At 40.5% G+C, this 27,477-nt stretch overlaps 1 long non-coding RNA gene across 1 annotated transcript; it reads left to right on the forward strand.

Annotated features, from left to right (window-relative positions):
* Window positions 1–27,477, forward strand: LOC110405186. Its single transcript, XR_002442715.1, has 2 exons — window positions 1–315; window positions 11,702–27,477. It is a non-coding gene; the product is annotated as an uncharacterized LOC110405186 (long non-coding RNA).

Below are 27,477 nucleotides of genomic sequence, written 5' to 3' on the forward strand. Positions count from 1 at the left end.
CCCAGCTATGAATGGCCTATAAAAATACGCTGTGCAACAAGAAGGACCAGAGTAATAAGAAAATTAAGTTAAAGCAAAGGAAGGCAGTGAATTTGAGCAGAAATTGGAAAGGCTTTCTTTTCACAGTTATAGGCTGCTGGAAAGTATATCATTCATTATCAATGTGATAGTTCTCACAGCTTCTCTCACAGTAAGAAGGCAAAAAAATGCTGTCATACCATTGCTACCAATCAGTAGCAATCACGGACACTTGTTTATATGTCATTCATAAAAACTGTACCCTGCCTCAACAAAGGAAACAGCCAGCAGAAATAGGTGAGTTAAAAGAAAATTCTGCTTTCTATTTAAAATGCCATAGGAAAGATTATAATCGCTTCTTATTTCTTTTTAATGTACCTTTAAGGATCAATGCTGCTCTTTACAAAAGCTGTTAAGTTTTTGACTGAAGTGAGTATAAAGTTCAGAATTTGACCACTGGAATATTAAGTTATGGAAACCTTCACTGTTTTTCTCCCTTAAAACTGGCAATGTTAGAGGAAGTAAAAAACAGCAGTTGTGATCCATACTTAGATCTATATGATAGTAGAAGGGCCAGAGCATAATTTGATATTGAATCACCATATCTGCCAAATATTGCACTATTTCTGATACTGATACAAAATTCATCCAGTGTGCTGATGGGTTTTTTTGGTTTTGTTTTTCTCCAGAAATGCTGAGAATGGTGTTCATATCATTTTATTGTCAGATCAAATGATTCTCATCTCTTTCAACCTTTTTGACTGTCCATCAGATCCTATTGTTCTTCTCTAGCATCACCCATAGCCACTAGCCTTTGGACTGCTTTCCGTGTGTTGTAACAGTATCCTCACTTGTATAAAAGGGGTAAAACTGTAGGATGTATTTACGGATAACTGCCTGGAACTGAGCTATAACTGAACTTTTCATTGGGGATGCAGTCATCATAGGATATGTGCACCCTGGCAGAAACGTATGTACACCTTTGCTCCACTTATATCAAAAATGTGGTTGGAAATGGGTGCTCATAAGCTTCTGGAGGAAAATGTCCACTTTGTACAGACATGAGATGCATGTCCATTTCCCGCGTGCATGAATTCCATTGTGATTGCTGATGTCCCAAATGTAGACACAAAATTACTGTTATGATTGCAGTAGTCTTGGCTTCTTTCAGAGAACACTGGATGGAGCTTTTGATGACCATATAATGTTGGGCATGTCACATTTCTAGAATGAGGAATATATGAGCGGCCTCATTTGTGGTGTCAGGTCAGGTCTAACGGTATGTAGGAATTTGCATAACCCATCACAGCAGTTGTCATAGCAGGTATTTTAGTACCAAACTGCTATGCTACAGCTGGACAGAGATATAGTGGAGCCAGCTTCCATACAGAGATGACCAGATGCTTCTGGACTATGATGGCATGACTGGGTACCTTACGTTAATCTTACTAGATGTACCTCTCCCTTTGTTTGAAACTCTATGGACTGTTGAGTGGTGAGATGTTTCAGACTCCCCTGTGAGGGCAGTGGCTGCACTGAAGCAGACCCAATTTGGAAGGTCTGGCTTTGGATCTACCATGTGACACTGTAGATGTGACCCTTGCCATTTGCTGCTGGTTTGCCATTTGCTGCTGGCTTCAATATCAACACAAAATAATTTTATAGCTACTCTTGGATTTACTGGCACATTTTTAGTTACAGTTGAGAGACTTCTTTCCACCTCAGTGAACAATGCAGTTCCCCATCAACTTAGTACATACACTTCCTTAAACATGTGCAAGAAGATAGATAGAAATGTCAGCTGTGAATCAGCTGTTATAACTAAAGCTATTTCTTCACTTTCTGAGCAGCAAAAGCAACTACATACTCTACCTCTGCAGAAGATGTGCAGAGTAGTGCTGAGACCTGTCACTATTCCCAATTTTATGTATTAAGAAATTCAGTTACATACTCTTATCATCTTCCTGACTTCTTCATTTATAGTAGGACTGTTATCCTCTTAATCATGAGGTGTGGTCTAGTTTTACTATCACTTTTGCATTTTTATTGTATCTGCATTATTTTACCATACCCCTGGACAGGATCTTATTAAGACACAGAAACCAAATTATATCATCCTCTTCCCTTGCAGAAAAAGCTAAAATTCCGGTTCCACTGAAATAGATGGGCATTTGGAGGCCAAGGGTTTACTTCAAATGTCTCTATCTTTGGCACCAGAGCTTCACAGCCAAAATTCATCTGCTAAGGTCCTGCAAAGTGCATCACATTATTGTAATACTGCCTTACTGTGTTGCTTTGGTAACAAGTATTCTTAGTGCAGTGATGGCTCAGAAAACCTTAAATCATTGCCAGTAAAACCACACAAACTAGTAGTTCTCAAAATACACAAACAAGGTATTTCCTAATTTGAGTATTTTTTTCTACTGAAATCCATCTCAATTCAGAATATAATTCATTTATATGAACATTGTCATGGCATTTAAGATGTCCAAAGCTACCTTGGACACTTACCTTACAGGCTGGTAGACCTGCACCTGCAGCTGAAAACCAAGAAGGATATCCTTTGGATATCAATCTCACATATCAGTGCACAGCTCTGTTTGTGTAACTTAATCATACACCGATTTAAAAATTCCTTTCTTCCAAGACAAGCAGGAGTTCGCTTCAACCCCAGCCTGCAAATTGTTCAGTTTAAAAGTTGTAATGTAGGCATAACTCAACTGCCTAACCATACATAGATTTTGCTATCTGTAGTACCCTGGGACATCCACCTGTTCTCCTACTGCATTTAACAAAATTGTTGGAAGGTCAACAAGGCAGACATACTGGTGGGGGTCTGATATAGATCACCCAACCAGGATGAAGAGGCAGACAAGGCATTCTTCGAGCAGCTGGCAGAGGAAGCAGTGTAGGAGGTTCCCGGAGTGCATGGAAGATAACTTCCTGGCACAGCTGGTAAGTGAGCCTAGCAGGGAAGGTGCCCCACTAGACCTGCTGTAGACCAGTTATCCTTGGGGTACTCGGCCTCCTGACCTGGAAGTCTGGGGTGGAAAGAAGAATAAACTCCCCACAATTCAGGTGGAAACAGTTAGAGACCTACTACTCCACCTGGACTGTCACAAGTCCAGATGGGCTAGATAGGATCCAGCCGACGGCACTGAGAGAGCTGGCGGAGGTGGTTGCCAAGCCGCTTTCCACCATCCAGCAGTGGTCCTAGTCAACTGGCGGTGTCCCAGATGACTGGAGACTCGCTAAAGTGACACCCATCTCTATCAAGGGTTGTAAGGAGGATCTGGGGAACTACAGACCTAACAACATGACCTTGGTGCTGGGGAAGGTTATGGAACAGATCATCTTCAGTGCAATCACATGGCATATGTGGGACAACGGGGGGGGTCAGGCTCAGTCAGGATAGGTTCACAGAAGGCAGGTCTTGCTTAACCAACCTCATCTCCTTCTATGATCAAGTGACCTGCCTGGCAGATGAGGGAAAGGCTGTTGACGTAATCTGCCTAGACTTCAGCAGTCTTTGACACTATTTCCCACAGTATTCTCCTGGAGAAGGTGGCTTGGCTGGGTACACTCTTTGCTGGGTAAAGAACTGGCAGGAGGGCCAAGCCCAGAGTGGTCATGAATGGACTTAAATCCAGGTGAGTGGTGATGAGTGGTGTCCACAAGGAGTCAGTACTAGGGCCCATCCTGTTTAATATTTTTATTGATTATTTGGATGAGGGAATTCAGTGCACCCTCAGTATATCTGCAGATGACACCAAGTTTGGGGGAGTGTCAATCTGCTTGAGGGTAGAAAGGCCCAGCAGAGGGACCTGGATGGGCTGAGCCAATGGGCTGGGGCTAATGGGATGAATTTTGGTGGGACTGAGTGGAGGGTCCTGCACAGGGAGACCTTATTGCTCTCTACAATTCCCTTAAAGGAGGTTGTGACGAGGTGAGTGTCAATCTCTCCTCTCAAGTAACAGCTATAGGACAGGAGGGAGTGGCCTTGGGTTGTGCCAGGGGAGGTTCAGACTGGATATTGGGAGGAATTTCTTCTTGGAGGGAGTGGTTAGGCATTGGAACAGGCTGCTCAGGAAAGTGGTGAAGACACCCCTGGAGGTGTTTAAGGAAGGGGTGGATGTGGTGCCTGGGGACATGGTTTGATGGGCAGTGTTGGTGGTGGGTGTACAGTTGGACTGGATGATGATTGTCTTTTCCAGCCTAGTGATTCTATGATTCTGTGTTCTGTGTAAATAATGCATGTTCTGTGTAAATAATGCATGTTCTGTGTAAATAATGCATGTTCTGTGTTTTCTGCCATCTCCATGTGGGTGTGACTAATGTGTTAAAGATTTCTAGGTACAGAACAGAATCATAGAATCAGAATCATAGAATGGCCTGGGTTGAAAAGGACCTCAAAGATCATCGAGTTTCAACCCCTCTGCTGAGTGCAGGGTTGCCAACCACTAGACCAGGCTGCCCAGAGCCACGTCCAGCCTTGCCTTGAATGCCTCTAGGGACAAGGCATCCACAGCCTCCTTAGGCAACCTGTTCCAGTGCGTCACCACCCTCTGCATGAAAAACTTCCTTCTAATATCTAACCTAAATCTCCCCTCAGTTTAAAACCATTCCCCCTTGTCCTATTGCTATCCACCCTCATGAAGAATCGTTCCCCCTCCTGTTTATACGTTCTCTTCAAGTATTGGAAGGCCACAGTGAGGTCTCCCTGGAGCCTTCCCTTCTCCAGGCTCAACAATCCCAGTTCCCTCAACCTTTCTTCATAGGAGACGTGCTCCAGCCCTCTGATCATCTTGGTGGTCCTCCTCTGAATTCATTCCAAGAGCTCTGCATCTTTCTTTTGCTGGAGGCCCCAGGCCTGGATGCAGTACTCCAGATGGGGCCTCACAAGAGCCAGGTACAGGGGAACAATCACCTCCCTCTCCCTGCTGGCCACTCCTCTTTTAATGCAGCCCAGAACATAGTTGGCCTTCTGGGCTGCCAGAGCACACTGCTGGCTCATGTCCAGCTTCTCGTCCACCAGGACCCCCAGGTCCTTCTCCACAGGGCTACTCTCAAGGAGTTCTTCCCCCAATTTGTATAAATACTTGGGATTGCCCTGGCCTAAGTGCTGCACCTTGCATTTGGCCTTGTTGAACCTCATTAGGCTCACATGCGCCCACTTCTCCAGCTTGTCCAGGTCCCTCTGGATGGCTTCCCTTCTCTCCAGTGTATCAACTGCACTGCTCAGTTTGGTGTCATCTGCAAACTTGCTGAGGATGCACTCGATTCTATCGTCTATGTCACTGATAAAGATGTTGAAGAGCACCAGTCCCAAGATTAAGCCTTGGGGGACGCCACTCGTGACTGGCCTCCACCCAGACATAGAACCACTGATCACAACCCTTTGGCTGTGACTAGCCAACCAGTTCTTAATCCATCAAACAGTCCATCCTTCAAATCCATACCTCTCCAATTTGGAGAGAAGGATGTGGTGAGGAACCATGTCAAAGGCTTTGAAGGAGTCCAGGTAGATGTCATCCATTGCACTTCTCCCATCTACCGATGACATCACTCCATCATAGAAGGCCACTGGATTGGTCAGGCAAGATCCGCCCTTGGTGAAACCATGCTGGCTTTCTCAGATCACCTCTTTGTCTCATATGTGCCTTGACATATCTTCTAGGAGGATCTGCTCCATGATCTTCCCAGGCACAGAGGTGAGGCTCACCGGCCTGTAGTTCCCCAGGTCATCCTTTCTCCCTTTCTTAAAAATGGGAGTAATATTTCCCTTTCTCCGGTCACTGGGGACTTCACCGGACAGCCATGATTTTTCAAATATGATGGAGAGTGGCTCGGCAATCACATCAGCCATCTCTCTCAGAACCCTAGGATGGGTATCATCCGGCCCCATGGACTTCCATGCATTCAGTTTCATGAGGAGGTCTCCGACTTCTTCCACTGTTACAGTGGGATGGAATCTGCTCCTCTCACCCTCACCTCGAGGTTCAGGGTCCTGGCAGACATGGGGAGCCTGACCACCAGTGAAGACCAAGGCAAAGCACTTATTGAGCACCACAGCTTTTTCCATGTCTGAGGAAGCCACTTCTCCATCCTCATTTATCAGAGGGGGAACACTCTCCTTGGCCTGTCTACTCCTGCCTATGTACCTGTAGAACCCCTTCTTGTTATTTTTCACATCCCTAGCCAAGTTCAGTTCTATCTGTACCTTGGCTTTCCTGGTCTTATCTCTACACACGCAGACAACAGCCCTGTATTCCTCCCAGGCTACACAACCCTGCTTCCACTTCCTGTATATTTCTCTCTTTTCCCTCAGTTTAACCTGCAGGTCCTTGCTCAGCCTTGCTGGTCACCCGCCTCCTCTGGTTGATTTCTTTTGGTGGGAGATGGAGAGCTCTTGCGCTCTCAGAAGGGTGTCCTTAAAGAGCTGCCAGCTCTGTTGTGTACCCATGCCCTTAAGGACAGTTTCCCAGGGGATCCCACCCAGCAGTTCCTTGAGCAGCCAGAAGTTTGCTCTCCTGAAGTTCAGGGTCCTGACTCTACTCTTTCCCAGGCCTGCATTCCTCCAGATCACAAACTCCACCAGCGCATGATCACTACAGACCAGGCTGCCTCCAGTCCTAACCTCTCTAATGCTCTCCTCTGCACTGGTGAGCACCAGGTCCAGTAAGGCTTGAATCACACTGTATCTATTTACGAGAGAGTTGTGTATCTAAGCAGATCTAGTCAGTGGAACCTGAAGAATTTAACCCACTCTGAAGGAAGCAGTTACAGATTTGCTCTCCACTGATTTTGGCAGCTAAACTTTCATTGACTATAATAGGAGTCTAGACACCTAGATGACCTGTGGACTTCCTCTCTAATTTTAGCTTTGGAAAAGACATCTTGGATGGAAATAAAAGTGGACACTCTGATTGTGAGTAACAGATCAAAATCTTTCAAATTTTTCAAATAATTATAGGAGAAGATGTGTCTCTGTATTTGTAGTAACTAGTTGGTAGTAGATCCACACATTTAAAAGGATAAAATCATGTAATGAGTCCATCTTTTCTGATTTAACCTCTTATTCTAGCTGAGGTTTGAGATACAGTCTAAGTGACATTCTTCTTTCATGTAAGATAGACATTAGCATCACAGGGTGGTTATTACAATAACAGTCAACAAGTAGGATACTATTTTTTATATCAAAAGTTGATACTGCCCACAAAGTCTTGGTTGAGGAATCTCAGGGAATCATTTGGCTTAAGAAATGGAAGAAAAAAAAATTGCTAAGTACAGGAGATAAATCTCTGCAAATGCTGCTAATAACTGAATTGACTAAGAGAAGTTAAATAACAGGAAGGTATTATAAATCTTACCCTGCTTCAGCCAAACTAATCATCTGTACACATTAAGACAGCATTTAATATATGGTGCTCCAGAAAAAGTAAAAAATCTACTAGGTGTATGCTCTGCCAACAGCAGAGTGAAGCCAATATTACAGTGGCCTTTTAGCACAGTTAACAAAAAAATCAATCGCTTTTTATTTTTATTAAATTACTATCAGTGCAAAAAATGAGTGAAGTATGTTTCCATTTACTCCATAGAATCATATCGGTAAGGAGGTTGCAAATAATTGGATACAGCACCCTTCTGACAGAGCGGCTCAGATATCTTTATTGTTAGAGGGGATGCTTTATATATAAAGGGCCTTCCAGTGGCCCTTTGACAAAGAGGAAAGACATCTGAAGACTCAATAACTGATTGCTGCTTCAAAGAATTAATAAAAAGCACTGCACTCAGAAAGCAGTTATAGCCATGAATGAACTGTGCTCTCAGTGGCTTTGCTCTCCTAGAAAACTCATCAAAATTTCTATTATTAAACAAAGTGCATACAGCCTCAAAGGAGAAGCAGAGAGGGGAGGACATATGTCATGATAATGAATATAAAACTTATTTTATTCCAAATTCTACTCTTTTGAATTTTGAATAACCAGACATCATTAAACATAATCTGAATCAACAAGATGTGTATTTCCCTTTTTAACAAAGATTTCTGCTTCCGCTATTTCTTTAATGTATGCTAACTTTCTTCATTTTTTCTGGTCCTTTTCACATTTCCCTGCAAAGAAGTTCTCAGAGGCTATGAAAGGACAAAGGACTGATGTCAAATAGTTCTAGAAGTGCATCTGCCTAGGAGGGCTGTGGGAAACACTCTTCCAACTACAGACTGACCATTTCAGTGATTCTCAGCTTGTCTGGAAACTGTGTAGCTCTGTTTTTCTGGAAGCAGTATTACTCTGTGCTATGAATTCACACTTTCTTCTGCAATTTTTCACTCACCTCCAGGAACCCACAGATCACAGATGGAAAAATCACTGCCTTTTACACAGCTTATATGAGAACTGTTTCTACCCTATGTGTATTATGGGTCACAGAAACAAGAAGGCTTCCCATCCATCATGCATGCTAACTATCTAGAGCCTACACAACAGCAGTGGCGGCACTGCCCAGCCTCTGAATCATCTCACACTGAACATACAAGTCTACTGTAACAGCATATGCAATTCAATGCAAGGCAGCTAGGGTGACCCTCAAAGACTCAAGGTATTCACAGTGGAGTAGGATGGAATAAAGAGGGGTGCACTCTGTGCACATTATTTAAGGACTTTTACACACCTCAAGAATCCTGAATAAAGGGAGCTGGGAGGGAAGCCGTGTAAAAACAACAAGGAGAAAGGCAATTATGGAAAAAGAATGTCAGGACAGCTTTTCCCTGACAGTAATGCTGCCCAGAATATAAAGCTTCCTCCTTTGTCATAGAGAAAGCATTTCAAAAATTAATCATAACCAGTAGCAGAGGCAAAAGACAAGTGTGAAAAAATTTAGTTAGAGGTAAAGAAAATATAATTTTCAATCAAGTTCAGAAAACAATAGAACTGTGTATTTAATTATCTTGAGATACAGTGTCCAAAGTAGCCCTGATCATTCATACTGCCATACAAGGACACTTGAGAAAATAATGAACAATTCACAAGATCCTTAACTGGGAAGATAAAAATGCCTGTACTGAACAGACTCAAGATTTCTCTGACTGTAAATATTGTCTTCTACAGTAGATGTAACAAATGCCTGTGGGAGAATAAGAACAGGTCATTCACATATCAGAATTCCTTCTAGTCTACCAGCCTCCAAATATGTTCATTTCAGGCATTTCCTGAGCTATGTATGAGAGCTTTTCATTTATTTATCCTCAATCTCCTTTGCAAACTGTTCAAAATTGTAGAATGCCTTGGCAAGGAGTTCTCCAAGTCTATCTGTTGCCCAAAGAGACACCTTACTTGATTTATCTTGGGCAGCATTTCTCCTACCTTGACTTGAGGCCTTCTATGTTTTGCAGTTTAAGACATGTAGCAGTAACCTATTTTGCATGCTGGAAAGACCTAAAATACTAAGACAATCTTTATGTGGAAGACATACCATAATTTTGACCAGATCTCTCGTTCTTGTCTAAATACTTTCAAGTTGAATTATATCTTTTTGGAAGAGCTATGCTATTTATTCAGGAATATTTATACTTGAAGATTCGGAAAAGATTCTGAAAGCTATGTGAAAATTTAGTTATGTAAATGAAATAACACTATAAGGACTATTTTTAAGATGTGTACTAAATCCATCAGGTGTCTTTCCATTGAAAACTGTATCTTGTTTTGTCTGTAATAAGTCACCATGATGACAATAAGAAAATGATAATTTGTATATCAAAATGATTAGTCATAATTGTCCCAAGATTCCATAAAATTTTGAGGATTTTAAATTTTAAGCAATGTTATTTTTTTATTCTGTGATTACTTCTTTGAATATCTCAAAATATTATTTAAAGATTTTACTTTCCCACCTCTTACTTCATTCTCCCATAGGAAATAACACATTATTCACCATATATAAATACAAAAGTACTGAAATACAACAAGTTAGAAAATTAAATATAAATGAAAATCAATTTGTGAAAAACAAAGCAATCCCTAGTCACGTAATATTTTATTTAATCTGAATAATGAAGGCTATCACAATGAGGTATCATAATCTCCAGTATGATTTAATCTGGTAACATAAAGCTTTACTGAGCAGCCTAAAAATGAAACAAAACAAAAAACAGGCAATGAAGCTACTCTTTGACCTTCTCTATAGATGGAAAAGCATTTAAATCATTTCCACAGAGATATTTTAAACCACATTAACATGAAACCAAAGAAACCACTGCTTATATTAAAAGAAAATCTTAGGGAATGAGAACGTGATGGATCCCAAAGAAAGTAAAGGCAAGCTGATCTTTCACAAATGCACATTTTTTTGTGTGTGTAAGAGTTGTTCTTTCACTTCCTTTTTGTTTCTGCGGACACCGCTGTTTCTTTGGAGGGAACGTGGCAGTACGTATGCTTGTGATGAGACCTAGGGCAGAGGATGGAGAGCATCAAAGAAGGCAGCATGTAGACAGCAGCACTCCAAAGCTACACCAGGCCCAAGGGCACTGTGGGCACTGCCCAGGGCCATGAGGCTGAGGCAGCTCTGTGGAGACAGCCACCCCGGGATCCCCCTGCCACCACCAGGAAACGTGTTTTGATACCTGCCTGAGCCTGGGCCCTGCCCAAGCCCAGAGCCATGACCCCTGCCCCAATACCTGGCTCTACTTCAACATGGCCTCCTCCTTGCCACTCACAGGGCCTTCATGGGGCTGCTGATTCAGGGATGAGTGGTAAGTATGAAGGAATAAGGAGCTGAAATGATACAGCTGGACTGAGACCTCCTTTGTTTGTCTTTTTTCTAATGCAATTAAATGAGTAAGTGATTAAAATCCTCTATCTCTTTTTGCTGGAAACAATGCAATCCAGATTATTGCGCAGCCTGATGTTTATGAAATTCCTTCCTCTGTAAGAAGTAACTGAAGCCAAGACGACATTTTTTTAGGAAGTAATAACTAGAAATGGCATGTTTTCACAGAAGGTAATGGAAGAAACTCTCTTTGTGGTATCCAGCTCATGATTTGGTAGCAAGATGACATTAAAGCATACATGATTAAAAGTGAGAATTAAAAAACAAAGGATTTTAGGCTTGCTGGAATAACCTGCCACAACTTGTCAGCTAAACAAAATATAATAGATATCGAGGATGCTCTCCTTAATGCGGCTGTAGTATGAAAAAAGGAGACCTTCAGCCACTCTTCTTTACTAGTTTGTCAGGTTGTTTCAGGTCATTTCTTTCCCAGACCTTAGCAAATGTCTCTCCCTGTGCCTGAGAAGCCATGAAAAAATGCCAAAGGTATGCAATGCAAATGGCTGTAAACCAAAAAAAAAAAAAAAAAAAAAAAAAAAAAAAAAAAAAAAAAAAAAAAAGGGATACAGGAATGAAGCAGAAAGGCTTGGGAGTGTTCCCAGATTTTTGTTCTGTTCACCTCTGTGTTATTCCCCATCAGTGGTGTTTAAGTCTATCAGGTCTAACCTCACTGCTGGGCTGTGCTGATATAACATACATTGCCCATTGCTACAAGATAGAGTAAATCATAACTCTACCTGCACAATGCAAAATTCAGGCAATAAATTGAAAGAATGAGTTGCTTGGGGAGGGATGTCTCAAAGAATCCGTAGGATGTACAACAGTCAGAAATGACCTGTATCTACTTGTATGTTCACAGTGAGTTGTTAAGCACTGGATCAGGTTGGCTATACAAACTCTGAAGACTCCACCCTCAAATATTTTCAGAAGTTGAATGAAGAAGGCTGCAGGCACATTGCTCTAATCTTGGAGGTGACTCTGAAGAGGAGGTTGGTCTATATGGACTCCAGGAGTCCCTTTGCTCCTGAATTATTTTCTGATTTAACTTGAATATAGGAATGGGTTGATGAAGTCCTAGGCTACATTTACACCAGTAAGCAACACAATGGCAGGAAATATTTCTGGAGAGCTAACTAAGTCATTACAGCTATTAGAACAGCCCCTGACATAGTTTTGGACTGTTCTAGCTAGCGGTCTGCCAAATCATTCATGGGCACATCTGGGAAGACAGCACATACCTGCACACATGGTCAGTGAACTGTTTGTCTTCATCAGCCTGAACAGGAATTTCTGCACACCAGTTAGTGCCAGGGCTGGAGGAGAGTCCTGGGCATATTTGTTTAGTAGTAATAGTAGTATATAGTAGTAGTAATAGTAGTAATTCCAGTATGAGGATTACACATGTATTTCTAGGGTTCATTCCCAAAACTTAGAAGTGGTACTGCAGTTTTTATCTGCCATACATAGATTTTTCAGCTTTATCACAGAATGTCACAGCCCATAGATACATTGCTTCTTTTCTTCTGTGAGCAAATACTCTGTGCCTCTCATTTAGTGAGTGGCTCAGAAACAGTGGTACAGATCATGCTGCAGACAGGTTTGCAGACACCATGCAAACAACGCAGACTCGGTTGCTATTCCAGAAGGGCTGCAGTGTTGTAACTGTTCTTTTGGCCCTTTTTATCTTTGTATATTAGACTACAGAATTATAGAGCCCTTGGTTTGATCAAGTAATTCAAAAGGGAGCAAAGAGATGTTGAAATTCCTATGATGTTCTTCACACTTCCAGCCAGCTATTAACTCAAGGAAATATTTTCCTTTTCAGTTATGCCTTAGGTAACCTGTGGATGACCTCTACAGCTCACATCACTTCATTTTTTTTCTATTTCTCATACAGCCTCAGGTTTATCCATCTGCATTACAAAACCCACAGACATTTTTACTTACTCAGTCCTTAAAGGCTATTACTCTACAGCACATAAATGTAATGCACAATTTAGCATTACTGAAGTCTAGAGAAAGAAGGAACTCCTTTTAATTGTATTTTCTAAAGAACAGTTTTCAGAGGAAATAAATTCAATGAAAAGCATGACATGCAATTGGATAGCATGATTATGGCACACGACACTGCAAGTCAAGAAATTCCCCAAGTTATCCAATATTATCCAGTAATTAAAAATATCATTCACTTCTGAATTTCCTTGTTATCAGAGACAGGTTGAAACTTTAGATACCTATATTCCTAGAGGTATAAGTCACAAATACCCATGGTAATTATCTCCTGTTTGAGTTTCCATGGAAACAATGTTTACGGTATTGCAGTATTATCAGGAAAAAAAAGCAGTTATAAATAATAAAGAGGCTAATGTTTCTCTTGGTCTTGCTGAACAGCTTCAGGCACAGAGACAGAAGAACTGGATAGAAAAGAATGACCACAGCTGTAATTCCAATGCATATTATTGGCCGTGCTTTATTACTGGAAAGCCCACATTACTGTTAAAGCTTCACAATGTGAAGGTGCCAAATTACCTTTTATTAACTATTATAACCACTGAAGATCTAGCTTCTTCAGAAATAATTGGCTATGCTATTTTCACCCTAGTAATATGAAAAATTCTAACTTGTTTTTTTAAAATTCAATCTTGGTTTGCATTTGATCATCTAATTGTTTTTTTATTTCAACTGTGAACAGATTTTTTTGTTTGTTTATACCTCTTATTCTGGATTCCCACAGGCTTTACTGAATATCCTCATAACTACTTCACTTTTGTTGATATGCAAAATGCTACAAAAATGTATATTAATTAACACAAAGCTAGGCAACTCGTCCTTGTAAAATAAATGAGTCACTAGAAGCATGTAGAAGCTTGTAGAAGCAGTGCTTTTTATCCAGGTTTTTTTTTTTAAGTTTAGTGAAAACAAGTGGGCCTCATCTGTTGCATATGCAAATTATGGTCAATATAATTGATGCAGTTGTCAGAATTCACGGTGCTCTGTTACCACTTTCTGCACTCTGTAACTTTGAGAACTGATGCAATAGAAACATCTCCTATGAAATGTTCAGTACCACCAAGCCCTGCTGAAGTCATGGGTAACTGAAAACATTCCACATCTCACAGAAGCCTTCAGGACCATGTTCACATGGAAGATTTAATCTCTTCAAAAAAGAAGTAGGTAGCTATGCCATAAATAAGCTGATTTACTTTGTAGTGGGAATCTTTGAAAAGAAGTTTCAGCATTGTAGGACCCAGTCCAGTAAAAACAGGTGAGAAGCATCCCCCCTTCCCTGATGTTTTAATATCTAATTATACCCTTATAATTCTGATCATACTGTCAAGACTTTGACTATCAGTGTGAGGCCCAGGTTAAAGGCCCTGCTGGAGCAGAGATTTTTAGATCAGTCTCACACTATTTATAAAGGTTTTCAAATGGCTGTTTTTAATTGCTGTTATGAAGAGTTTTTCTCTTGACATCTGGCGAAGTTAACTCTCCCCAAAAAAGTGCTTCAAGATTCGTTGGACCCAAGAGACAATGACAACTTCATTTGCTTATTAGAACATTCACCTCTGCAATTAGGGTAAATGCAATTAGTGTTTAATGAAGACCACATAAACAGCCACGTTCTCAAAGTTTTGATCCCATTTTTAATTTCACTATTCAGTCTCATTATTGTTTTCTATAGTAACAGTCCCTATGAAATTAATGCTTTGGCATTTTCTTTCTTGTACTTGCCAGGAGCAAAATCTTCAGAGAAACTCCATATGAACAGTAATAAAAAAAAAAAAAATTCACAAAGGAAACCACTGCCTAAGCCTACACTGACAACTGTTGTTTCATGTTCATGTTCTCTTAGAAATCTTGATTTGAAGCTGTGTGGACAGCATTATTTTTCATCTGTCTTCTGCATAGACTTTCAAACACTTGACCCAAACAATACTTTGTCCAAAAACTCCATCAGCTATTTATAACTTATTAAAGGAAAATATCTATTTTGATTAAATTTGTATTTCTTTAAAAATACTATGACAGATAAAGATTTATTTGCATCCATAGTTGATGGAGTGTGTAGAGTACTCCAGTGTTTAAAGTTACTTTCACATAACAGCACTTCAGGATCTTCAGGTCCAAGATGACAAATATTAGCTCCAGAAGAGAGAAGGAGAAGCACTGTTGTTGCAGCCTTGGTGAGACAGCTCACACATCTACAAGTGAAAGGCAGCCAGCAGTAGTACAGAAGAAGAGCTGCAGAGTTGCAAAGCGAAGCCCCTAAGCACTGCAAAGGTTCAGGCACTGAGGAAATCCACAGCAGTTTAAATTGTTCAGGAAAAAGAAAATGGCCTAATGCTCAGAAAAGGACACATCTTGTAGAAGTTTACAGCAGTATCTGGGGAACCTTACAGGGACATTTGTTGGAAGTGAGTATACTTTATTCACATCGCTACTTGAAGTGACTGATGTGTGACTTTTGAACTTACTCACTTTTCCTATGGCTGACTGAAGATGTATACCAAGTTACAGTGATTCATTTGGATGACAGCAGCACACAGGGGCTTCTTAACAGGATCAGAACTCCTTATCATGTGTATCGAACAAGACTAAAATATAGAAGCTTGTCAAGCACAAAGGAAAAGCCATACATTTAATTCCATAGCTGTTACTGTAAGCTCAGCTTCTGAGCTGTAAGCTATTAATATATGTGGTCTTTCCTTCTCATATGTACAAATTACATACAGTGTTCCTAAATTGCATTTGCAAATATCTGCACGCACACGTACAAGTTCCTGAATTGGTTAACTTCATGTTTTTTTCAGAGCAAAGATGGAGGGTTACGTTTGAACTGTTGATGCAGGGAAGGTGAGAAAATTTATGAACTGTCTGGCATTAATTTACCTGACTACAGCGACCACAAGTTTTTCTAACAGCTCCCTGAAATCAATGGACTGTTGCAATTCTTTTGCTTTTAGCAATACCCCAGCTATAGAAGAGAGGGTTCTGCCTTTGCAATGTGGTGATTCCATTTCATTGCTCACAGCAAATTAGAAATATTTTTATGAATGTTATTTAAAGGAGAAAATCAATAGTGACTTAGACTCTTGGCCTCTTCAGTGAACTGTCAGGATTATTTTGGTGGTTTATTACATTGGCAGGAGTGTTTAGCAAATCTAGCGAAAATATGCACAAAGCTTTCACACCACAATTTTTTTCTTTTTTTTTTTTTCAAATAGATGCCATATTTCTGCTCTTACAGCCATATCCTGATTCATAACATTGCTAGTGAAAGGTCTGCATATCCTGCAGCTACTGTGAAATAAAAAGAGAGGTACTAAGTGTTTGGGGGTTTTATTTTAGTCCAATTTTTATTTTAAGTCAAGGTAGCCTACTATCAGGCATATGGATTTAGGAGCTAAAAAGATTAGCAGAGGAAGGCAGACTTGTTAACAACATACACATCCTTCTGCCGTTTAGAACTGTGGAGTTCCAGTCCACCTTTCAGCATCTCATGAACCTGGGCAGGTCCTTCACTATGTGACTCCTGAAATGCTCTACACTCCTTTCTGAAAGAAATAAGTGACAGATTATAGGCATCTCCATATGACCCAGGAGGAGGCTTGCAGTTCCCTTGCCATCTCTATCATACTAGCATTTTTATTAGACTTACTGCCAAACCTGTGATGTAGGGCTCATGGAAAAAATTGGGAAGCAAACAGTCTGTAATGTCATCAGATTAAATATAGTAGAATCTTTTTGACAGATGACAGAAACCTTTTCTGCAATCAGTAGCACCTATTTTTGCATGGCTTTTTTACTTACTAAAGGTCATAAAACTTTAGAAGATAAAACTAAAATTTCTGAAATATTTTAAATTACTTGCATTCAAGTAAAACAGACAAATATTCCTTTAAGAAGGGAAAGAAAAATGATTTTACATCTTCAAGGTCAATATATTTTCTTTCGACAATGTGAAAAAGCAGCTTAGGTCCATGGCAGTAGTAATTAGGTAAATAATTCATATAGTATATAGTATTTGAGACCCTTTATCTGACTGAATGAGGAAAAGCTCAGAATTCATCTTCTTTCTTCAACAGTAGAGCTGACATATTCTTATCTAGGCTATTAGTGGTATCTTGGAGCCCTCTAGCTCACTGCTCCTTTGTGATATTTTGTGATCTATTACAGTACTGCTAATTGTGTTTTGAAACATTGATTTTAGGAAAGAGATGGAATGTACTGCATTAGAAAGCATTTCAGCCTTGGCAAAAATATACTCCATGTACTGGAAAGGCAGTCAAGATTGACTTGTACTTGTACCCCATGGGGAAAACATAAACACTTGTTAATTATAGAGGAAGCTAACCACCAAGGTGGCTGGGGATACAAATTCATATTTCCAAACAAAGAAAATTAAACATTTGCTCTCACAACTCTGCTAGAGAAAGGGCTCTGCTGATCTCTCTGCATTAAATGAGCTATCTCCCCTGGGTAAACAAACGAGGCCCGCAGCCCAGTGCCACTCAGAGCAGCAGGAAGAAAAAAAGACTGATTAAGCGGCAAAGTGTAACCTGTCTTCTCATGGCTAGCTACTTCATTACCCTTTGCACGCCCACTGTGAGGCCACATTGCCACATCCTGCCTTGCCCAGCACACACATGAATTGTTGAGGTTTACTGCAATGCTTGTATTTCTTATTGTTCTCTCCAGTAAGAGAATATTCAAAATTAATTGAGTTGGGCAAGAAAAGCTTTTCAATAGTCTTCAATCTGTTTCCAAGAGAGGACAATGGTAATTCTTTCAGTGCTGCTTATCCGGGATATACAGTGCAAAGGCCACTGCCTTCATGCTTGCTGGGCTACCCTTGGAGCAGCTTGTGCTTCCAGTCCTTCATCCCTTGCCAATATCCATGAAAAGTCTGGGGGCCATTGCAAGTCCCTGGGGCTATGCCCATAGGAGGGCCTTGAAAACACATCCCACTTAATTGTCAGCAAAGTCATGTGCTGATAAATATTTGGCCTGCATCAGCTAGCTCCCACCCAGATGAAATATCCAAGCTCTTTTCACAGGAAAGCAAGGACTCAATAGAGCTCGTATCCACATCGTAGTGAGCAAACCACATGGGTGAGGACACTGCATTTTGGAGGAGATTTTAGTGCATGAGCACAAGCCTTGCCATTGGCCCCAGAGGCAGAGAGAGACCTAGCCCCATTATATTTATTACTGTAGACACAAGAGTCATCAGTGTCTATAGAATCTGAGCCCTGCATCAGAAAGAGAAGCAACAGAAACATCTTGACCTCCACCCTCACTCACTACTTCACAGCTGCTGAAAACATCCAAAAGCTAGACTTGAACCCAATTTATCTTCAAGCAGAGCAATAAATAGTAAAATCATCACATCTACTGCTGTCCTCTGAATATGCAACTCTTTTTCCACATAATTTTTACTTGTAAAACAAACTTATAAGAATATGAAGCAATTTGTCTGATAACTGCTGAAATGCTGTTTTAAGTGACAATCTATACAGCTACGTTAGAAGCAATACTGGAGGAGACTCTGTTGTGCTTCTTTGATCATAATTAGAATATAAATAAATGTTAGTTCTAGTCAGAGGCTTGCACTCTAATAGTAAGAAATTCTAGCCTGCCACTTCTCAAACAGAAAAGAAGGGATTGAAATCTGTCCTTCTGACAAACTGTTCTGTGTTGTTGTGTATGCTGAGTGAAAATATAGAGGATGGGGGAGAGCTTTCAGGCTCGATGTACAGATGTCACTGTGTAGTTCTTTTTTTTTTCTTATTTATGTTATTCAGAAAGGATTGTAAAGTATAAAATTAGTGCAGCTAGGCAACGGAAAGACTTGCTGCATTAGCACATGGCTTAACATGCTACCTGGGTTGAGCAGAAGTGAGTCTGACAAGCTGGGCAAGCAAAAACACGTTGCACTAGCTTATAGTGAGGCTGGTATGGTGGAATGGACAAATGCATTAGCTCGAGAAGAGAATGGGAAAGCTTGATCACTGAAACTCATCTGCAGACTCATAAGTTTTAGTATATATGTTTTAGTTTATATGTTCAGAATGAGCCAGGCAGAGCAGCTGAGTTTAGATAGCAAGAGATGGATTCCCCATGTCCCAGTTTTTATTAAAATTTTAAAAAATATATTCCTATTGATTAAAAATGGGGGTAGGGGAGAAAGGACAGGAGAGAAAATCCAAGAAGGGAATGAAGGAAATAAAGGTCATAGACTAAATCAAAAGATTTTCAGAGTCTTGCACAGATGGACAGGATGCAAAGAAGGTTTATCCTCAGACCAACTGGCAAATGCTGTCTCAATAAGAAAACCTGACTGAAGTATGAGTCAAAATACAAGAGCACTGTTAATAATTAATTTATTGTCCTGTGTTTTGTTTTCAAAATTGCAAAACCTTCCTTTCACTTTGACAGAGTAAATAAAGCCAAGTGATTCCTTGAATCCCTAGGTCTAATTTGTTAAAAAAGCCTGCTCTGAATGAGATGACAAGCAAAAAGTTCCTCCATTCTTGTGAGCAGTGAGTTGAACAGAGTGAATAGGCAAATTCACAGAGACTTTCATTCAGCAAGCACTGGGAAAGCCTAGAAAATTAGGGCATACTTTTCAAATTCCTTTACAAAGCCCTGTTTAGAGTTAGGAATGCTCATAGTCATGCTGTCAAGAGAGAGCCCTTTTGGCAGCTGATAGCCAGCACAGGCTTGAAGAGCACCGAGCACCGTAACATTAAAGAATCTCCGGAATTAAACACTCTCAGTAACCACCAGAACCAGAATACATTTTTCTGGCCTACATCCAGGTACAACTGAGCAAGGCCCATCTAAATTGCCAGAATCTGCAGGAAAAAAAGGCCACAAATTATCACAGGCCGCAAGCACAAATTGTGCTTACATTTATCACCATTATTAGCTGTAGGTATCTCTTAGTAGGAGGCATATTCCAGCTTTCTAGTGTTACTACTTACGTGATTGTAATTGAGCATGGGTTAAGTTACCATCCAAAACACAAGTGACTGCATGCATTAAGAATACAGAGACAATAATATGGTTCTTAATAACAAAACAATACATGAAGAATTTGAAATAAATGAAGGGAAAATTAGCCATGTGTTCTACTAACATTAAGGAGGAGTTTTGTCGCAGCATGCACGCTGGAGATCACGAGACAATACCAATACGGTTAGGCAAGTGATTCGTTTATTGATAGAACAATCAGACTTCTATGCATTTGTGAAAGGCGTGCTGCAACACGGCGTTATTTGATTGGTTGGCTTAAGCAAGTCTCTGTATGCTCTTGCTGTTTCAAAGTTTCTGCTTTTCCCAGCGCTTTGCTTCTTGCTGTTCTTGCAAGTTACTTGTTCCAAGGCATCAAGGACAACTCAAGAGTCCAGCAAGTCCAAGTAAACGTGCCCGTTGTCACGTAGATAGTTTCCCACAGAGTTTGTATTGATAGCATCATGTTTTCAGCATAGCATATCCAGTAAGATTTTCAGAACCCTTGTATGACATTTTACATATTGTATTGGGCTTATGTGGCAAGGTTTTGGTAGCAGCAAGAGGAGTCTGTGAGGGTATCCTCTGCAAGAAGAAACAGGGGGCTACCCTGTATTGGACAGAGCCAGTTCCAGCTGGCTCCAAAAGGGACACACCACAAGAGACAATTAAGCTGACAGTGGCACCACTGGGAAAACTCTTAAGAAAAGGAAAAAAAGTGCTGTGCAGCAAGTGGGGGAAAGAGAGAAGAGTGAGAAAAAATGAGAGAGAAGCCGCCCTGCAGCCACCAAGGTCAGTGTAGGAGGTGCTCCAGGCACAGAGCAGAAATACCCTGCAGCCCATGGGCACTATGTAGAGCAGATCTCTCTGTGCAGCCATGGAGGAGCCCACAAGGCAGCAGTGGCTGAGGCCTGGAGGAGGCATGGCCTGTGGGTACGCCCGCAGGAGTGGCCTGGGCTGGAACTGTTGCCCATGGAGAGGGGCAGCGGTGGGGCAGGAGGGCTGGGGAAGCTGCTGCTCATGGGGACCCGTGTGGTGCAGCGCCTGAAGGGTGGGCCCCATGGAGAGGACTCACTCTTGAAGAAATGCAGCCTATGAGAAAGACCCATCTTGGAGCAGCTCATAAAGAACTGTATGTCATGGGAGCAGTCCGACGCTGAAGCAAGGGAAGAATGAGGAAGGAGCAGCAGAGACAAAGCATTATGAACTGACCACAACCATCATTCCCCATTCCTCAAGACACGCAGAAGGGAAGTGGTAGAAAAGGTAGAACTACAGGAATTAAGTTGATCTTGGGAAGAAGTTGGTGAAGGGGTAGGAGGAGGATATTTTTAGTTTTGTTTTTGTTTCTCACCATCCTTCTCTTCTTTTTTAACTGGCAGTAAATTAAATTAATCTTCCCCAATTTAAGACTGTTTTGCCCTATGTGGTAACTGGTGAGCAATCTTCCCATCCTTACCTTGACCCACAAGCTTTTTCTCTCCACATCCTGTTGAGGGAGGTAGTGAGAGAGCAGCTGTGTGAGTGGCTGGCAGTAAGCCAAGTACAAAATCGTCTCACATTCATAAGAATACAGAAGAAAAAAGACTGTAAAAATATTGGCTGAGCACTAACATAGCCTGTGTTCATCCTTCGTCTTTTTCTACATATTTCAAAACCTAGTAAAAAGCAATTAAGCAAATGACAAGATTATGTGCTTTAAGTTTCACACCAGTGCTTTGCAATCAAAACTGGTCACAGTTTCTATTACCAACACATGGAGCCGTAGTTTAAAACTTGGTACCAACAGGAAAACTGAACTTGTGCTGCAGCCCAATAGCAACTTGGTCCTCCAGGATAATTTTGAGTATGGCCTTTCAACAGCCCAGTAGTCATTCATTCTTTGGGATATCAGCCAGGGAAATGAGTTTAGGATTAGATTAGACACTAATCAGAAGTCACCAGTATTGCACAATAGATCTAGAAGTATGTTTTCTTGTTTCCATAAATGGCGGCTGTGGAGTGATTAATTCTCCTCTCCACTAAAGCAAGCATTAGAGTTCTATGAAAGCTGGGAGTATTCCCCAGAAGAAAGATTTTGCTTTCAAGTGAACTTCATAGGTTCAGGGAATTTGAACTGAGCATAGTGTTTGATGCATTAATTGGAGCACTTGTCAAATGTAACATTTTTAGTGCACGATGATGTCTTCATTAATCATGATGATACTATGTGCATGATAACCAAAATGGAAAGAAAAGCTGAAGAGACCAGATTAAAATTACTTCAGACCCCCCACAGGAGGGAAGATCATGAAAACTTTGGCTTTATGCTTTCCATTTTATAGGATGCTAAGAAACACAAGGCCATGTGCTAATTTTAGATGGGATTTTTGAGTTCTTGATGCCACTGCTATTTGGTAAGGATGCTTCCAAATCTAAACTGTTCACATCTGTCTACTTATTCATATTTGGTAACATTACAGTAGGCAATCAAGGTAAAATCAGTTTGAGTTTTTACACATAAGAAGCTGAGTCTTTTATTCCCCCAGCAAAACATGACTAAGTTTTTCTATTTCATTTTGTCCTCCTAACAGGAGATATCTGTAAATTACAGCAGCATAAAGGCCTGGCCTTTTAACATTCTGATAAAGCATCCATTTGAAGAATGTTCTTCATTTCTTCAGCCCATTGAAGAGATGTTCTTCTTTTCCCAGTAGGTCCTTTGACCCTTCAAACTCAGTCTTTCAGTTTAGTTGCTTACCTACTATGACATTAATGTTTTCATTTACCTCATTTGTGCAAAGTGAAACGTCTTGTCAATAGGGATTTGACACATCTTTTTCAGTAAGTTTCAGTAAGACTTCTTTACTTTTTTAATGAAATAATTTCCTAATACTCAGTCTTTTTATAGTGTCACGTTGAGCTGACAAGAAATTGTTTCTTTTCAAGGTTTCAGAGATTTTTCCCAAGGTAGCCACAACTCAGTCAACTCAGAAAATAGTTTTGCAAAATGTTTCTGCAATTTTAAAGGTCTGTAGGTCTCGGTAGTTCCTCACTATGATGTTAGGAGGTGACTCAAAATCTGCAGCTGGAATGTGCCTGACTTACGTAATTATGAAAGAACACAGGTCCGTAAAACTTTGTTAAAGGTTAGCTTGCCCAATATGCCTTTTACAAAGCAATGCAACTAAAACATAAAATGTTTTCAAAAGGCTTGAGAAGGAAGTTGCCTGCTAGAGTGAGCAGGAACCATGTTCTTACGGGGAAACAGATGCAGTTGTAGAAACAGGGAGTCTTGAGGGGGTGATTAGCCGGTATGCTCAGCATTATCACAGAAAAGGCTGCTGACTGATGCCATTTCACAGTCCCACAAGAGAAACTAAGCGCCAGCATTGCAGTTACCGATGACTCTCCGGGGAGCACTGGAGGCCAGCTGCACACTCCATTGTTACCAGGCGTTTAGTGATTATAGAGGTGGTTGCAGCAGGTACTTGGTGGAGGGGGAGGGGGGTTCTCCACCAGCTCTGTGATGACCTTTGACACAGCTACAGTGACCCATTGCTTTTAGGGGAAAGAGCCACGCTATCTGCCTCTATATCAGCTGGTTGGACTCACCGAAGGCAAAGACCAGAGGGAAGCGAAGAGCCAGGGAGAAGATGATGCTATGCCTGACACACCGTGTCATGGGTAGCAGTCTCACATGCCTTGGACTAGCTTTTCATACCATGCATTATGAACTTAAAGACATTTCAACTGAACAGCTTCAATGTAGCCAAAAGGAATTACTAAAGGATTTGATGTTTTATTGATGATCATTTCCTTGCAGAAAACATTTGTGCTTCACCATTCTCCAAAATACTTTGTAGCGTTTTACTGAATAATAAGGTGTGAAAATGTTCTTACCTCAGCTGCAAATGCATCTGACTGAGACACAGAAAGACCCCGTGATCCTAAATACAGTCTAGTATCTTACCTAGTTCATGTGCCAATGCCCTTATGCATGCCTCATTCCTCCGGCCACTCTGGAACCGTTTCTCTGTATATGAGCAGGGGCAGCTATACCTTTGTTCTCGGCAACAATCTAGTTCTAGAAGCAACCATGGAAAAAGTCTTGAAGTCTAGGCAAGAAATTGTTTTTGTAAGTTTGTGATCCTAACAAGATACTGCAACATACAGTTCTATTATTTCCAGAGCATGACTCTAGTGATGAATTTAACAAATTGTATTAGTCCAGCTGTAATTTAGAACTCCTCATCTGCCAGGGAAAACCCTTAGGAAGAAAATTTTTCAGCTTCTTAAAGCATAAATGATCTTTCTCCAGAAGGCTAAAGGGGAAAGAAGAAAAATATCTTGACAGATTTAGTAAATATATATTTGGTAACAAATTAAATTAAACTCAAACTATGCGATTCATGTGGACAAATAATCTTGGGTCTGAATAACAGGGATGCAAAAAATTCAGAAATTAATTCAGTTATGACTCTGAAAGCTCAGTGTTATTTATCAGAATTTGATCACCCAACACATCCCAAGCAGTGCCAGAAGCTACCAGGAGGGCTGGTCCTACTGCACTTATCCACTCCTAGCTCTCATCACACAAAGGAAAGGAGAGCTCAGAAGCTGTTACTCAAAATGGAGACTGTCTAGGACACTTACTTGTTCTGGAGGATGATAATGAAGCTGCAAAGCATTCTTTGAGTTCTGTAATTTCTGGAGAAATCAGGTGGAAATGGTGATGCTTTAGGACGGAGTCCCCAAACCAAGGTCTGGCACCTGGGAAGGGACAGTTAGACAGAAACGATAAGCTGTATTTTGGCTTAGACACGATGAGAAGCCAAACGATAAGCTATTTTTTACTCTCCATTTTGTTTAAGATGAAAGATAAACTATAATGAGATCTCTGTTGTGATGTAAACACAAGCCTCATCGCTGCTCTGACAGATGGTACTGCTTGAGCATAGACAGCAGTTAAACTGGATGTGATTATGCAAAAAGTCAGACACGGCAAATGGTCGTTTGCATTCTTCCAACACACACAGACTGTTTCTTCTTTGATAAACTCATATGTTAAAATAAAATGTATGTCAATTTGCTCTGTGGATTTTCCGTCCAATCAAATTTGGAAATAATGGCAAGTGCTTTTCCACTCAAGATAACTGAAATACCTTCATTCATTCATTGCAACAGCTCACAGAAGCAGACAAGATTGCTTTTGAGAGATTCTCGTTCACATTCTGAGAAAATTGCTTGGTGAGATGCACAGCAAATTGGAAGACTGTATATTTTAGCCACTAGTCAGAGAGGAGAGCAGACATGATCTGTTTCACTGTGTTCTCATTAGGAGCCAGATACTTCCCAGAAACATACACAGGCAGCTCTTACTGAAACCAATGGGGGTTGCCTGCATCCAGGGACAGAGGTTCCTCCACTTTAGAAATGAGAGACAGAGGGAGAGGGAGCCATATTTTGGTTTGCTAAGCCTTGTGTGGGAAGAGAAGCAACACCTGAGCAACGTTAATTCAAAGACATAGAATTAGACAGCTGCCTAACTTGTTCTGGTTTTGTCTGAATATTGAGAATGTCTCAAGTTATACATGCTACTTACGTACTTGTCTGCTTTCTGTCCCCAGGATGGACAGCTACTTTCATCATTGTTTAATGTAAGAAAAGAATCACTAATCCAATCAAATAGAGAGAAGAAAAAAATATCAAAAGAAAAGTTACATCCCTTCTGTTTGGGTGTAGAGAAAGGAATGTTCCTACTTTCCACCTGTATTACTACTCATTTCCAGCTAAGACTCCAAACTGACTCCTTGAGGACCATGGTAATGGCAACTGAGCCTGTTCACAAGCAGTAAAGTTTTCTCACTCTTAACAATTTTATACAGTCTCTCAAGATTTTCTTCCTTATAATGCACCAGATGTAGGATTTTATCACAACAATCCACTAACTAATTTGCCTTTCACAGAGGGATTATTTCCCCAGTATTTCTCTGCTAGTTGCCACAAACTTTACTGCTTTTAAGCAAAAGCAGATTCCTACCCTCTTGGTTACCTGTCCTTTCTCTAAGGTCAGAGCTTTCTGAGGTCACCTGCCTCTATGGCTGCATGCATTTTTTCTCATTATTTCTCATAGCACAAAGCATCTTTTTCAGTTGAGATCAATGAACAACACAATTTCCAGACCAGCAAGGATACTTATGATTTTCAAAAATGCCATTTTCCTCCTTTTTTGTTAAATGAGGAGAGTTTCAAAATCTCTGAGTAGAAGAGGTGGCAAATATCTTAAAGAAGGCAGTTCTCAGAAGATACCAATGATTTGCCTTTAGCCTAGGCTGAACAAAAAAAAATTGTTGATGATTAATAAACCTGAGAGCCAATAACATCTGTTTAGAAACATCAAAAAAATACTTTATGCTCATAACAAGAAGAAATGACTAGAGAAGGAGAGCATATTCATACTGTTCATGTAGTAACCAGGAGTTGCAGCAAAATGCTGACTCTCCTCCAGCTGGTTTCCTCCAGATGAGCTTTAGAAAGGCAACTTAAAGACTGTTAAATAAATGAAAGACTGCAGATTAATCTACCTAAATAATTTCCAACAAGCTCACGGATATATAAGTGGAAAAAAAAGTACGAAGAAAAATAATTTTTAGGCAGCAGAAGCAGTAGGGTTTGGATCAGTCTGTGGTTGCTAACTGATTTACACCTTACAATGAAGTCACTCCATGGTTCTCTACTGTTTAATGAACGGTGAGCAGTTCTCTGTCTCTCTGCAATAACACTGAGGGGGTCTGTACTCTTCTACACATTACAGAATTATATGGCATTTGCAGTAATTCAGTATGCTGCTTTTTCCAATTTTTGTCAATCTGGTTGAAGCTAGCAAAACATTGTTCAAAAGCTAATAGGGGTATTGACAGGCACAGGAGTATATGTACATGTGTAGGTATGGCATGTAACCTTACAGGCTTTATGTCCTTCAGAAGCCAAGCTAAAAGTCAGCTGTCTTTCAGAAAGAGCTTAACTTAATCTGAAAATAGACAGATAATCATAGTCTTCCTGTAAATCTTTTGTCTTGTAAACTGCTGGATTGTAATCTGTCAGATTGTAATCTGTCGGATTGTAATCTGTCTGTGGTCAAGATGGAAGTTCCAATTGTGTTTTTCTCTGTGAGAGAAAACAGAAGGACAAGAAAGGATGAGAGGAAGACAGCAAGCCTTGAGGAGCAGGTGGATTCAGATCATCTGGGTAACAGGAGTCAGGTGTGCAGATAGATATGGTCTTTTGAATATTCATATGGCAAAACTTGATACAGGCTGCAGGGCATTACATTCTCACTTTTGAAGAATCATGATTTATATTATCCATTAGGTCACATCATAGACTAAGGAATGATCACCTGACAAATTAGAGGCAAAATAAAAGAATTTAAAAACTCCACTGCAAAGTTGCATTAGCAATACAGGTCTCACAAGTGATGTTTGTTCTGTATGATTCATCCGAACACTGTATCATTGTGGAAAGCATTCTCAAAATAATACCTCTGCTTGCTTTCTTTGTATGTAGGTAACTTAGAAAAGAGTCCTGTGCTTTCTGTAATTTGATTTGTTACACTAACAATAAATGTTTGAGTGTTAA

Source organism: Numida meleagris, chromosome 1 (assembly GCF_002078875.1).
Source record: "Numida meleagris isolate 19003 breed g44 Domestic line chromosome 1, NumMel1.0, whole genome shotgun sequence".
Taxonomy (NCBI): Eukaryota; Metazoa; Chordata; class Aves; order Galliformes; family Numididae; genus Numida; species Numida meleagris.